The following is a 15,856-nucleotide window of genomic DNA, read 5'->3' as shown; positions in this document are numbered from 1 at the left end:
AATGAGTACGGAAGGACATGCATGAAACATGATGCACAGTATAAGTGGCCACCTTCAGAAGCAAGATTTTAAAAGACCTCACAATTACAAGGTGGTGACATTAAAGGTGTATTTCACCCCAAAAGTCTGTCATCGTTTACTGACGTTCTAGCAGCAGGGTGAGTGTGCATTTGTAAAAACATGTGTTTGTGTTGAGTTTGCTTGTATGTATGTGTGTTGGTTGGTATTGGGACAGCTGGAGCCAATGGGCCATGGGAATACACTCATCATGAATATTCAGGCCCAGCCTCTGGAAGAAACAGCCAGAGTGATGTCACATGTTCTAACAGTTGTGCTAGGCCAATTTCTGGGTCTGTTCGAGTACCGCAAATCAGAGAGAGAGAGATTGAAATGACAGAGTTATATAGGCTACTTGCAATGTTCAAAATGTTTTACTTTTTTTTTTTTTTTGTTATTCTTTTGTGTTTGAAATCACATCAACACATCAACAATATGAACTCCAGCTACTGTTTTGACTCCATAGCTCCACCTAGCTTTTACAAGAGACACTTTAGGATATTGTATAGTTTGGTCAATGCAATTTATTAGATTTTTTCCAGATTTATTAAATAATAAAAAAATGTACAAATGCAATTCACATAAAATAATTACTTGAATACATCTCTTCTATGATGAAAACGTCACTTTGATGACACTATGATCAGTTACTTTGATATTTTTCTTAAAAGCTGAAATTCTCGAGAAACAAAAAAATGATGTTGCCATGAGTAGAGCAGAATTTGTTTTTCTGAAACAATTTTATTTTAAAATATAATTCATATTTGAATTTTTCCACCAAAATCATGTGGTATAACCATCATGTAGGTAGCCATTTTGCTGTCATGTGACAAAAAAAAAGAGAGAGATTATGTTTGTTTATTTAATTAAATATTTTTCATAAACATTTTCAAATTTAATGATAAGGCACATTTTATTCAGGTTTGTCTGGTGTATCCCTATGAGAACTTCATGATATTCTTGACTAAAAAAATCATGATTTTTGTCAAATAGGTTTGAAATGAATAATTCAGTTTCATATACTCTCAAGTATTCAAGGTGCAAGGAAAGTATTTTAATACCTTTTCCATGATGGTTACACTTTCTTTTGGTTTCTTTTGTAGAAAATGCTATAAATGTTTTTCCATAATTTGTGAAAACGACAGACTCCAAGATGACATTTCTGTGAACTTGACACGTTTTAAGCCATATTTTAAAAAGATTTATAATTTGAATCACCTGGGTCAACCTTATTTGTCAATGACCAAGTTTTGTTTACAGTTATTTTCAACACAGTGTATTAAAACAAAGTGTAAGTTTTATATTTTATTATTTCGTTAAATTACATGAAACATGTACACTGGTGGCCAAAAGTTTGGAATAATGTCCAAATTTTGCTTTTATGGAAAGAAATTGATACTTTTATTCACCAAAGTGGCATTCAACTGATCACAATGTATAGTCAGGACATTAATAACGTGAAAAATTACTATTACAATGTGCAAATTACTTCTCATCAAAAAATCTTCCATGTAAAGCAGTAACAGCTTTGTGGATTCTTGGCATTCTAGCTGTCAGTTTGTCCAGATACTCAGGTGACATTTCACCCCACACGTCCTGTAGCACTTGCCATAGATGTGTCTGTCTTGTTGGGCACTTCTCACACACCATACAGTCTAGCTGAACCCACAAAAGCTCAATGGGGTTAAGATCAATAACACTCATTTCCGATTATCTGTTGTCCAATGTCTGTGTTTCTATGCCCACTCTAACCTTTTCTTTTTGTTTTTCTGTTTCAAAAGTGGCTTTTTCTTTACAATTCTTTCCATAATGTCTGCACCCCTGAGTCTTCTCTTTACTGTTGTACAAGAAACTGGTGTTTAGCGAGTAGAATTCAATGAAGCTGTCAGCGGAGCACATGTGAGGCATCTATTTCTCAAACTAGAGATTCTGATGTACTTATCCTCTTGTTTAGTTGTACATCTTCCACATCTCTTTCTATCCTTGTTAGAGCCAGTTGTCCTCTGTCTTTGAAGACTGTAGTGTACAGCTTTGTATGAAATCTTCATACAATTTCAAGCATTGTATAGCCTTCATTCCTAATAACAATGATGATGAGTTTTTAGAGAAATACATTTCTTTTTTTGCCATTTTTGACCAAATATTGACCTTAAGACATGCCAGTCTATTGTATACTGTGGCAACTCAAAAACAAACAAAGAAAATTTTAAGCTTCATTTAATGAACCAAATTGCTTTCAGCTGTGTTTGATTATAATGGAAAGTGATTTTCTAGTACGAAATGAGCAATTTATCATGATTACTCAAGGATAAGGTGTTGGAGTGATGGCGGCTGGAAATGGGGCCTGTCTTTTTTCAAATAGTGATGGTGCTGTTTTTTACATCAGTAATGTCCTGACTATACATTGTGATCAGTTGAATGCCACTTTGGTTTATAAAATGGAAAAGTTTTGAGAACTGAAAATTGGGGTGGCTGTGGCTCAGGTTGTTGGCCACTGATTGCAGGGTTGGCGGTTCGATTCCTGGCCCACATGCCAAAGTGTCCTTGGGCAAGACACTGAACCCCAAGGCTAGTGCCTTGCATGGTGTGTGTTTGTGTGTGTGTGTGTGTGTGTGTGTGTGAATGGGTGAATGAGTCACAGTGTAAAGCGCTTTGAATACCGTTAAGGTTAAAAAAGTGCTATATAAGTGCAGACCATTTACAATTATTCCAAACCTTTGGCCACCAGTGTCTGTTAAACTACTCCATTAATTAAGATTATGTTAATAAATCTTATTGATAGATGCATTTAAGACAGCCCATGCTGAATTTATATAATGCATCTCCATAGAAGACCTTTCCTTGGATAATCTTTTCCAAGCATCTTTATCATGTTCAGGGAATGTTGTACAACATGCCCGAAGCAAATTTCCAAACATTGCTTCACATTTAAATAAAGTTCCAAAAACAACATTCCCTTAAATACTACAACTGTACTGTTCACTCCATTACCAAGGGGAATAAAGACAAATCCTCATTTGGATGACCACATGTTCCAGCAGCCAGCAACTGTCTGCAAAACCTGTCGTTCCTCAAGAGATGCGCAAAGATCACAGATGCATCATCTGTTCTCAACAACAGGAAAACAATAGCATCATTTTTTCATACTCAGAATGATCTATATCACATCAGAATTCATATGAAATTAAATCATTGTTGTACTGACAAGATAAAAACTCGATCACATCCAAGAGTATCAATGAACAAATGTTTTATGAGAGTCATAATGCATGTGGACTATTTAAAAATGTTTCCCAATGTTTTAAAAATAATAATTGACCTTCATTCTGAACATGTGAAAACGTAACGTTTTGTTTATTTTTACATTAAATTAGTTTCAATTTTGTTTTCCAGATTTCTTCATGGTGACTGAGTCAGCAACGCAATGGAAGCCAAATCTGTTTCGGAAACTTCTGTGTCATGTAAGTGATTCAGAGAGAGCGAAGCAGATGGGATAGATTAATTAGCCAATGTATGTTTAAGAAGAAAGGTATTTATTTGCGTGAGTGGCTAGAGGCCGGAATTAAATGACAAAAAAAAAAAAAGAAATAAGGGACAGGGCATTCGGTTTTTTTGTGGGGGGCAATCTTGATGAAACCTGTGTTTTCACAAGCTAGGAGCTATCAAGTTGCAACACAAAATGGTCTCGGGGAATTATAAATAAATAAGAGTAAAATAGGCAGTCTGGAAAGCTCTTTGTTTACTGGCTGCTCAGGGGACCTGAAACGGACCCTCCAAATAAATAAATACAACCACTACAGGAAGTTCAGCTGCTTCCCCCTCAGGTCCAGTTTAGCTTTATTAGCTACAGTCCTGTAAAGATACTAAACAATGACTGGTTCTCCTCCTTTCTCTCTCAGTCCTGCACGTGTGCTTGTCCCACCATGAGTTCCAATACACCGTTACTCACTCAATACGAGCCTGTAAACATCCTCTTCTCTGAATAGATCTTTTAGACTTATTTTCTCCTGGTGCATCTCAATCAACAGTCGACTATGTCGGTACTAGTACAGTACAATGCAATGTGTGCTGACCTTAAAGACCCCAGTTTTCTGCCCTGTGTTGACGTATTTCCTATAAAAACAGGACGTTTGAGTGGGACATTTTTATTTTACACAGCCAGTAGATTTGAGTAGGGCTCTTCAATTAGTTAGAAATAAATAATCAAAATAACAAGTAAAGCTGCTGATATTAACCAATCGTGAAAAGTGTCAATTACATCATTCAATTTAGATCTATTCCCGTACAGTCAAGATTTTGTATTTGCAACAATTTTTGGTCTGTTGTGTGCATGAATGCAATAGTCAATCAGAATCAGTTTCAATTAGTCTATTAGCAAATCAGAAACAACAACCTAGTATTCAAGTATTGTTGTGTTGCACACTTTCTGTGTATAATTTATTCAAAATGTTAATTTTTTTTTAAATACTTGTTTTTTATGCAATAAAGCAATTCATGAACACTTCTCAGCTTGTTTTGGATGGGTAACCTACATAAAGAATATGGCATTCAGTTGCCCCACAAAAAGTATTTTAATCGAAACGAATAATCGTAACTACAATATCAAGAGAAATAATCGTCATTTGTGATTTCTGTCATGTTTTCTGTGCAGCCATAGGTTTTAGTTTTGTCACAGCTGTGAACATTGATTTGCTACTTGCTTGATGGTTTCAGGTGGTATCAGGGGAAGGAACATTCTCATTCTTGACAGCATTTGATTGGACAAAAATCCTTGTAGTGCAGGATGAGTCATCAATATTTTTGTTCCATTTTTCTATTTGAAATTCATATGGGTCATTCACAAATAAGTTTGTCCAAGATGATAAAAAAGACTAGTTAAAACACATGTGTAGTCTTGATGCCCAATAAATATTTCACATACTTTTATACCTTGATGCGTACATCTGGCACTGTCAGTACTGGGTTTTTATTAGTCTGTGGATGCATGGATCAGTACATTTTATCCAGAATGACTGATTGGTCTCATGGTAAAGTTTAAGGAGTTCCAGGTTCTAATCCGCCCAGATAAAACATTTTATTTTAATAACGGAGAGTGTACCTGTACATCAGTGGATATATGAGCACACATCTGGATGCACAAGAGAATATTGCTTCCCACTTGGGGTTACTCCATTTGACATGAACAAAATGTGATTTGTCATTGAAAAAAGTCAGAATATCTGGTCATTTTTATGGTATTCTTGTCATAGACAACAAAATGGCAACCTGCATGTTGGTTACACCACTTGACTTTAATTTGGTAGACACATTTATTTTCCAAATATTAATATTTTTAAACAAAACTGTTTTATTGTTTTGATTTTTTTAAATATTCCAAAATACTTATGCCAACATTTTAATTCAGCTTAAGCACTTTTTTCTTTACTGTCTCCAGAATGATCATATTAGAGGTGTATTCAAGTAATTGATTTGTGTGAATTGCATTGTTTATGTACATTTGAGTAGCTTAATAAATTGGCTGCACATCATTGACACGTATATCAGTTCATTTTTCCAACTTAATAGTAGACTAGTAGCTTGGTGGTTTCAAAGCTACTAGACATGGACTAAAAGCCTCAAAACACCAACTTTGATTTCATGGGGTCTTTCATTTAGTAATCATCATTTAGTAACCATCAGTAACAATTCACCCTACAAATAAATGCTCCAAGAACTTGAAGATATCCATGTACTTTGAATGTAGAGACTGGGAGAGGTATAAGAGAAGGACAGGTGTGTCTGTGCGCTGGTGTCTTTTAAAGGAGGGCACTGGGTGAACAGCTTGCTCTCAGCAGGGGTCCTACAGGAGGAGCAGGTGAAAAGCTATCCCTCGCACCTCTTTTACAGTGTCTACCTGACACCGCATTGAGCAAGGGGGTGGGCAGAAGAGGAAATCAGCTCAAATGGATTTGTGAGCAAAGACGCCATCTGGCAAAGGTTTCAGTGGCAAACTCTGCAAAGTTGGGAGAGATGCCATGCTATGAAAAGGTCAGCTAATAATGATGTCACTTTGCAAAAAGAATAAGGCCACTTGGTTAAGAAAAATCAAATATGTACATTTCATATCTATCCAGTCATACTTGAAAAAATGTTGCGTGGTGGCAATGATGCTAAAACTAGCACTGATGTGCTAATAAGATTATCCTTAATAAATTGAGCAATTGTATGAAAATAAACCATTGTTCATGTTCAAACAGCGGGCAAAGTTCATTTCCGCGCCAGCAGGGGGTACCAAATGCCACAGCGTGAGACATTCATATTTATGGATGACTAGGCCAGACCAACCTGACACACAAAACAGCTCTGGCCAGAGTGAGCAACCGCTCAACCAGAGATCCCCAGCTGGAATGGGTGCAGGTCCAGACTGTCATTTACAGGCCTGGTAAGCCTCAGTGGGTTTTACGTTTCATTGCTCTATTATTTAACAATCCATTTCATTCTTCTCAAACGTTTCTCTCTATGTTAACCCAAGTCAAAGTAATGCAGAGTTTAGACCTCAGTTGTAAATGTCTGGTTTGGACAGAGAGGCCTATTTGTGCTTTCCTCCCACCCCCCACTCTATTCTGGGACACCTAATCTGGTTCATTAATGCTCCCAGTCGACCATCAGGACTGGTCTCCCACAGATAGCTCGGATTTCAGGCTCTCATCGGTGCCGCACCTGTGCCATAACCTGCGCCACACACATATAGTAGTTTTAACGCCAGCAATATGCTGATGTGTACGATCAATCCAGCATTATAGAATTTTACACTTATTTTTTTGTATTGTTTACAGCAGCATTTTAGTGACACATTAACATATATAAGCAAAAATCTAAAATGTAAAGAATATAGTCATAAAATGTGTATATTAAAGGCATAATATTACATGAATACTGTATCAATATTTTGAAAGAGAGGAAAAAATCCATATTAAAAAGAAAAGGCTTACTTTAGGATGAACTCTGCATGACTTTATTCTCAAAATAACTTTGTTCTCATATTTTTTAGTTAATTCTGAAAATATTACTATAATCTCAAAATGTTGCGGCTTTATTCTCATAATTTTGACTATTCTCTAAATAATTGTATTATATTTGTTTAAATGTATTCTCAAAATATTACTATAATCTCATGAATTTGTAGTTTTATTCTTGTAATTTGGATTTCTCAAAATATTACTCCATTGATCTCATAATACTCTTTTGATCTCTTAATTTCACTTTATTCTCAAAATATTACTATACTTTATTCTAGTAATTTCACTTTATTCTCGTAATTTCACTTTATTCTCAAAATATGACTATACTTTATTCTCATAATTTCACTTTATTCTCAAAATATTATTATACTTTATTCTCGTAATTTCACTTTATTCTCGTAATTTCACTTTATTCTCAAAATATTATTATACTTTATTCTCGTAATTTCACTTTATTCTCGTAATTTCACTTTATTCTCAAAATATGACTATACTTTATTCTCGTAATTTCACTTTATTCTCGTAATTTCACTTTATTCTCAAAATATGACTATACTTTATTCTCATAATTTCACTTTATTCTCAAAATATTATTATACTTTATTCTCGTAATTTCACTTTATTCTCGTAATTTCACTTTATTCTCAAAATATTATTATACTTTATTCTCGTAATTTCACTTTATTCTCGTAATTTCACTTTATTCTCAAAATATGACTATACTTTATTCTCGTAATTTCACTTTATTCTCGTAATTTCACTTTATTCTCAAAATATGACTATACTTTATTCTCGTAATTTCACTTTATTCTCGTAATTTCACTTTATTCTCAAAATGTGACTATACTTTATTCTCGTAATTTCACTTTATTCTCAAAATATTATTATACTTTATTCTCGTAATTTCACTTTATTCTCGTAATTTCACTTTATTCTCAAAATATGACTATACTTTATTCTCGTAATTTCCCTTTATTCTCAAAATATTATTATACTTTATTCTCGTAATTTCACTTTATTCTCAAAATATTATTATACTTTATTCTCGTAATTTCACTTTATTCTCGTAATTTCACTTTATTCTCGTAATTTTACTTTATTCTTAAAATATGACTATAATTTATTCTCGTAATTTCACTTTATTCTCATAATTTCACTTTATTCTCAAAATATGACTATACTTAATTCTCGTAATTTCACTTTATTCTCGTAATTTCCCTTTATTCTCAAAATATGACTATACTTTATTCTCGTAATTTCCCTTTATTCTCAAAATATGACTATATTCTCGTAATTTCCCTTTATTCTCAAAATATTACTGCACTTTATTCTCGTAATTTCACTTTATTCTCGTAATTTCACTTTATTCTCGTAATTTTATTTTATTCTTAAAATATGACTATACTTTATTCTCGTAATTTCACTTTATTCTCGTAATTTCACTTTATTCTCAAAATATGACTATACTTTATTCTCGTAATTTCCCTTTATTCTCAAAATATTACTGCACTTTATTCTCGTAATTTCACTTTATTCTCGTAATTTCACTTTATTCTCGTAATTTTATTTTATTCTTAAAATATGACTATAATTTATTCTCGTAATTTCACTTTATTCTCGTAATTTCACTTTATTCTCAAAATATGACTATACTTTATTCTCGTAATTTCACTTTATTCTCGTAATTTCACTTTATTCTCGTAATTTCACTTTATTCTCAAAATATTACTATACTTTATTCTCGTAATTTCCCTTTATTCACAAAATATTATTATACTTTATTCTCGTAATTTCACTTTATTCTCAAAATATGACTATACTTTATTCTCGTAATTTCACTTTATTCTCAAAATATTATTATACTTTATTCTCGTAATTTCCCTTTATTCTCAAAATATTATTATACTTTATTCTCGTAATTTCCCTTTATTCTCAAAATATTATTATACTTTATTCTCGTAATTTCCCTTTATTCTCGTAATTTCACTTTATTCTCGTAATTTTAATTTATTCTTTAAATATGACTATAATTTATTCTTGTAATTTCACTTTATTCTCGTAATTTCACTTTATTCTTAAAATATGACTATAATTTATTCTCCTAATTTCACTTTATTCTCATAATTTTACTTTATTCTCGTAATTTAAATTTATTCTTAAAATATGACTATAATTTATTCTCGTAATTTCACTTTATTCTCGTAATTTTACTTTATTCTTAAAATATGACTATAATTTATTCTCGTAATTTCACTTTATTCTTGTAATTTTACTTTATTCTTAAAATATGACTATAATTTATTCTCGTAATTTCACTTTATTCTCGTAATTTTACTTTATTCTTAAAATATGACTATAATTTATTCTCGTAATTTCACTTTATTCTCGTAATTTCACTTTATTCTCAAAATATTACATACTTTATTCTCGTAATTTCACTTTATTCTTGTAATTTCACTTTATTATCAAAATATTACTATACTTTTGTTCTCGTAATTTCACTTTATTCTCATAATTTCACTTTATGCTCAAAATATTACTATACTTTATTCTCGTAATTTCACTTTATTCTCGTAATTTCACTTTATGCTCAAAATATTACTATACTTTATTCTCGTAATTTTACTTTATTCTCGTAATTTCACTTTATTCTCAAAATATGACTATAATTTATTCTCGTAATTTCACTTTATTCTCGTAATTTCACTTTATGCTCTAAATATTATTATACTTTATTCTCGTAATTTCACTTTATTCTCAAAATATGACTATAATTTATTCTCGTAATTTCACTTTATTCTCATAATTTTACTTTATTCTCGTAATTTCACTTTATTCTCATAATTTCACTTTATTCTTAAAATATGACTATAATTTATTCTCGTAATTTCACTTTATTCTCATAATTTTACTTTATTCTCGTAATTTCAATTTATTCTTAAAATATCACTATAATTTATTCTCGTAATTTCACTTTATTCTCGTAATTTTACTTTATTCTTAAAATATGACTATAATTCATTCTCGTAATTTCACTTTATTCTCGTAATTTTACTTTATTCTTAAAATATGACTATAATTTATTCTCGTAATTTCACTTTATTCTCGTAATTTTACTTTATTCTTAAAATATGACTATAATTTATTCTCGTAATTTCACTTTATTCTCGTAATTTCACTTTATTCTCGTAATTTTACTTTATTCTTAAAATATGACTATAATTTATTCTCGTAATTTCACTTTATTCTCAAAATATTACTATACTTTATTCTCGTAATTTCACTTTATTCTCGTAATTTCACTTTATGCTCAAAATATTACTATACTTTATTCTCGTAATTGTACTTTATTCTCGTAATTTCACTTTATTCTCGTAATTTTACTTTATTCTCGTAATTTCACTTTATGCTCAAAATATTACTATACTTTATTCTCGTTATTTTACTTTACTCTCAAAATATTATTATACTTTATTCTCCTAATTTTACTTTACTCTCAAAATATTATTATACTTCATTCTCGTAATTTTACTTTACTCTCAAAATATTATTGTACTTTATTCTCCTAATTTTACTTTACTCTCAAAATATTATTATACTTTATTCTCCTAATTTTACTTTACTCTCAAAATATTATTATACTTTATTCTCATAATTTTACTTTACTCTCAAAATATTATTATACTTTATTCTCGTAATTTCACTTTATTCTTGTAATTTTACTTTATTCTCGTAATTTCACTTTATGCTCAAAATATTACTATACTTTATTCTCGTAATTTTACTTTACTCTCAAAATATTATTATACTTTATTCTCATAATTTTACTTTACTCTCAAAATATTATTATACTTTATTCTCGTAATTTTACTTTACTCTCAAAATATTATTATACTTTATTCTCATAATTTTACTTTACTCTCAAAATATTATTATACTTTATTCTCGTAATTTCACTTTATTCTGAAAATATCACTATAATTTATTCTCGTAATTTCACTTTATTCTCGTAATTTTACTTTATTCTCAAAATATGTCTATACTTTATTCTCGTAATTTCACTTTATTCTCATAATTTCACTTTATTCTCAAAATATTACTATACTTTATTCTCGTAATTTCACTTTATTCTCATAATTTCACTTTATTCTCAAAATATTACTATATTCTCGTAATTTCACTTTATTCTCGAAATTTCACTTTATTCTCAAAATATTACTATACTTTATTCTCGTAATTTCACTTTATTCTCGTAATTTCACTTCATTCTCGTAATTTCACTTTATTCTCAAAATATTACTATATTCTCGTAATTTCACTTTATTCTCGAAATTTCACTTTATTCTCAAAATATTACTATACTTTATTCTCGTAATTTCACTTTATTCTCGTAATTTCACTTTATTCTCGTAATTTCACTTTATTCTTAAAATATGACTATAATTTATTCTCCTAATTTCACTTTATTCTCATAATTTTACTTTATTCTCGTAATTTCACTTTATTCTTAAAATATGACTATAATTTATTCTCGTAATTTCACTTTATTCTCATAATTTTACTTTATTCTTAAAATATGACTATAATTTATTCTCGTAATTTCACTTTATTCTCATAATTTTACTTTATTCTTAAAATATGACTATAATTTATTCTCGTAATTTCACTTTATTCTCGTAATTTTACTTTATTCTTAAAATATGACTATGATTTATTCTCGTAATTTCACTTTATTCTCGTAATTTCACTTTATTCTCGTAATTTTAATTTATTCTTAAAATATGACTATAATTTATTCTCGTAATTTCACTTTATTCTTGTAATTTTACTTTATTCTTAAAATATGACTATAATTTATTCTCGTAATTTAACTTTATTCTTGTAATTTTACTTTATTCTCGTAATTTTACTTTATTCTTAAAATATGACTATAATTTATTCTCGTAATTTCACTTTATTCTCGTAATTTTACTTTATTCTTAAAATATCACTATAATTTATTCTCGTAATTTCACTTTATTCTCGTAATTTCACTTTATTCTCAAAATATTACATACTTTATTCTCGTAATTTCACTTTATTCTTGTAATTTCACTTTATTCTCAAAATATTACTATACTTTATTCTCGTAATTTCACTTTATTCTCATAATTTTACTTTACTCTCAAAATATTATTATACTTTATTCTCGTAATTTTACTTTACTCTCAAAATATTATTATACTTTATTCTCATAATTTTACTTTACTCTCAAAATATTATTATACTTTATTCTCATAATTTTACTTTACTCTCAAAATATTATTATACTTTATTCTCCTAATTTCACTTTATTCTCATAATTTTACTTTACTCTCAAAATATTATTATACTTTATTCTCGTAATTTTACTTTACTCTCAAAATATTATTATACTTTATTCTCGTAATTTTACTTTACTCTCAAAATATTATTATACTTTATTCTCATAATTTTACTTTACTCTCAAAATATTATTATACTTTATTCTCGTAATTTTACTTTACTCTCAAAATATTATTATACTTTATTCTCGTAATTTCACTTTATTCTGAAAATATCACTATAATTTATTCTCGTAATTTCACTTTATTCTCGTAATTTTAATTTATTCTCAAAATATCACTAATTTATTCCGTAATTTCACTTTATTCTCGTAATTTTACTTTATTCTCAAAATATGTCTATACTTTATTCTCGTAATTTCACTTTATTCTCATAATTTCACTTTATTCTCAAAATATTACTATACTTTATTCTCGTAATTTCACTTTATTCTCAAAATATTACTATATTCTCGTAATTTCACTTTATTCTCATAATTTCACTTTATGCTCAAAATATTACTATACTTTATTCTCGTAATTTTACTTTATTCTCGTAATTTCACTTTATGCTCATAATTTCACTTTATGCTCAAAATATTACTATACTTTATTCTCGTAATTTCACTTTATTCTCGTAATTTCACTTTATGCTCAAAATATTACTATACTTTATTCTCGTAATTTTACTTTATTCTCGTAATTTCACTTTATTCTCAAAATATGACTATAATTTATTCTCGTAATTTCACTTTATTCTCGTAATTTCACTTTATGCTCAAAATATTATTATACTTTATTCTCGTAATTTCACTTTATTCTCAAAATATGACTATAATTTATTCTCGTAATTTCACTTTATTCTCATAATTTTACTTTATTCTCGTAATTTCACTTTATTCTCATAATTTCACTTTATTCTTAAAATATGACTATAATTTATTCTCGTAATTTCACTTTATTCTCATAATTTTACTTTATTCTCGTAATTTCACTTTATTCTTAAAATATCACTATAATTTATTCTCGTAATTTCACTTTATTCTCGTAATTTTACTTTATTCTTAAAATATGACTATAATTCATTCTCGTAATTTCACTTTATTCTCGTAATTTTAATTTATTCTTAAAATATGACTATAATTAATTCTCGTAATTTCACTTTATTCTCGTAATTTTACTTTATTCTTAAAATATGACTATAATTTATTCTCGTAATTTCACTTTATTCTCGTAATTTCACTTTATTCTCGTAATTTTACTTTATTCTTAAAATATGACTATAATTTATTCTCGTAATTTCACTTTATTCTCAAAATATTACTATACTTTATTCTCGTAATTTCACTTTATTCTCGTAATTTCACTTTATGCTCAAAATATTACTATACTTTATTCTCGTAATTGTACTTTATTCTCGTAATTTCACTTTATTCTTGTAATTTTACTTTATTCTCGTAATTTCACTTTATGCTCAAAATATTACTATACTTTATTCTCGTTATTTTACTTTACTCTCAAAATATTATTATACTTTATTCTCCTAATTTTACTTTACTCTCAAAATATTATTATACTTCATTCTCGTAATTTTACTTTACTCTCAAATTATTATTGTACTTTATTCTCCTAATTTTACTTTACTCTCAAAATATTATTATACTTTATTCTCCTAATTTTACTTTACTCTCAAAATATTATTATACTTTATTCTCATAATTTTACTTTACTCTCAAAATATTATTATACTTTATTCTCGTAATTTTACTTTACTCTTGTAATTTTACTTTATTCTCGTAATTTCACTTTATGCTCAAAATATTACTATACTTTACTCTCGTAATTTTACTTTACTCTCAAAATATTATTATACTTTATTCTCATAATTTTACTTTACTCTCAAAATATTATTATACTTTATTCTCGTAATTTTACTTTACTCTCAAAATATTATTATACTTTATTCTCATAATTTTACTTTACTCTCAAAATATTATTATACTTTATTCTCGTAATTTCACTTTATTCTGAAAATATCACTATAATTTATTCTCGTAATTTCACTTTATTCTCGTAATTTTACTTTATTCTCAAAATATGTCTATACTTTATTCTCGTAATTTCACTTTATTCTCATAATTTCACTTTATTCTCAAAATATTACTATATTCTCGTAATTTCACTTTATTCTCGAAATTTCACTTTATTCTCAAAATATTACTATATTCTCGTAATTTCACTTTATTCTCGAAATTTCACTTTATTCTCAAAATATTACTATACTTTATTCTCGTAATTTCACTTTATTCTCGTAATTTCACTTCATTCTCGTAATTTCACTTTATTCTCAAAATATTACTATATTCTCGTAATTTCACTTTATTCTCGAAATTTCACTTTATTCTCAAAATATTACTATACTTTATTCTCGTAATTTCACTTTATTCTCGTAATTTCACTTTATTCTTAAAATATGACTATAATTTATTCTCCTAATTTCACTTTATTCTCATAATTTTACTTTATTCTCGTAATTTCACTTTATTCTTAAAATATGACTATAATTTATTCTCGTAATTTCACTTTATTTTCATAATTTTACTTTATTCTTAAAATATGACTATAATTTATTCTCGTAATTTCACTTTATTCTCGTAATTTTACTTTATTCTTAAAATATGACTATAATTTATTCTCGTAATTTCACTTTATTCTTGTAATTTTACTTTATTCTTAAAATATGACTATGATTTATTCTCGTAATTTCACTTTATTCTCGTAATTTCACTTTATTCTCGTAATTTTACTTTATTCTTAAAATATGACTATAATTTATTCTCGTAATTTCACTTTATTCTTGTAATTTTACTTTATTCTTAAAATATGACTATAATTTATTCTCGTAATTTCACTTTATTCTCGTAATTTCACTTTATTCTCGTAATTTTACTTTATTCTTAAAATATGACTATAATTTATTCTCGTAATTTCACTTTATTCTCGTAATTTCACTTTATTCTCGTAATTTTACTTTATTCTTAAAATATGACTATAATTTATTCTCGTAATTTCACTTTATTCTCGTAATTTTACTTTATTCTTAAAATATCACTATAATTTATTCTCGTAATTTCACTTTATTCTTGTAATTTCACTTTATTCTCAAAATATTACATACTTTATTCTCGTAATTTCACTTTATTCTCATAATTTTACTTTATTCTCAAAATATTATTATACTTTATTCTCGTAATTTTACTTTACTCTCATAATTATACTTTATTCTCATAATTTTACTTTACTCTCAAAATATTATTATACTTTATTCTCATAATTTTACTTTACTCTCAAAATATTATTATCACTTTATTCTCATAATTTTACTTTACTCTCAAAATATTATTATACTTTATTCTCGTAATTTTACTTTACTCTCAAAATATTATTATACTTTAT

General features: G+C 27.7%; 1 protein-coding gene and 1 long non-coding RNA gene across 4 annotated transcripts in view; one reads left to right on the top strand and one right to left on the bottom strand.

Annotated features, from left to right (window-relative positions):
- LOC127640862 (uncharacterized) overlaps positions 1 to 15,856 on the top strand; it is a 59,085-nt gene that overhangs the window by 14,564 nt on the left and 28,665 nt on the right. The window contains exon 2 of the long non-coding RNA XR_007970135.1: positions 3,451 to 3,518. This is a non-coding gene — a long non-coding RNA (uncharacterized LOC127640862). The remainder of the gene's footprint in view (positions 1 to 3,450; positions 3,519 to 15,856) is intronic.
- Positions 1 to 15,856, bottom strand: part of nfia (nuclear factor I/A) — a 209,017-nt gene that overhangs the window by 172,328 nt on the left and 20,833 nt on the right. The gene's annotated exons all lie outside the window — the stretch shown is intronic.

This window comes from Xyrauchen texanus, chromosome 50, assembly GCF_025860055.1.
Source record: "Xyrauchen texanus isolate HMW12.3.18 chromosome 50, RBS_HiC_50CHRs, whole genome shotgun sequence".
NCBI classification, from domain to species: Eukaryota; Metazoa; Chordata; class Actinopteri; order Cypriniformes; family Catostomidae; genus Xyrauchen; species Xyrauchen texanus.
This window is presented reverse-complemented; position numbering and strand designations above follow the sequence as displayed.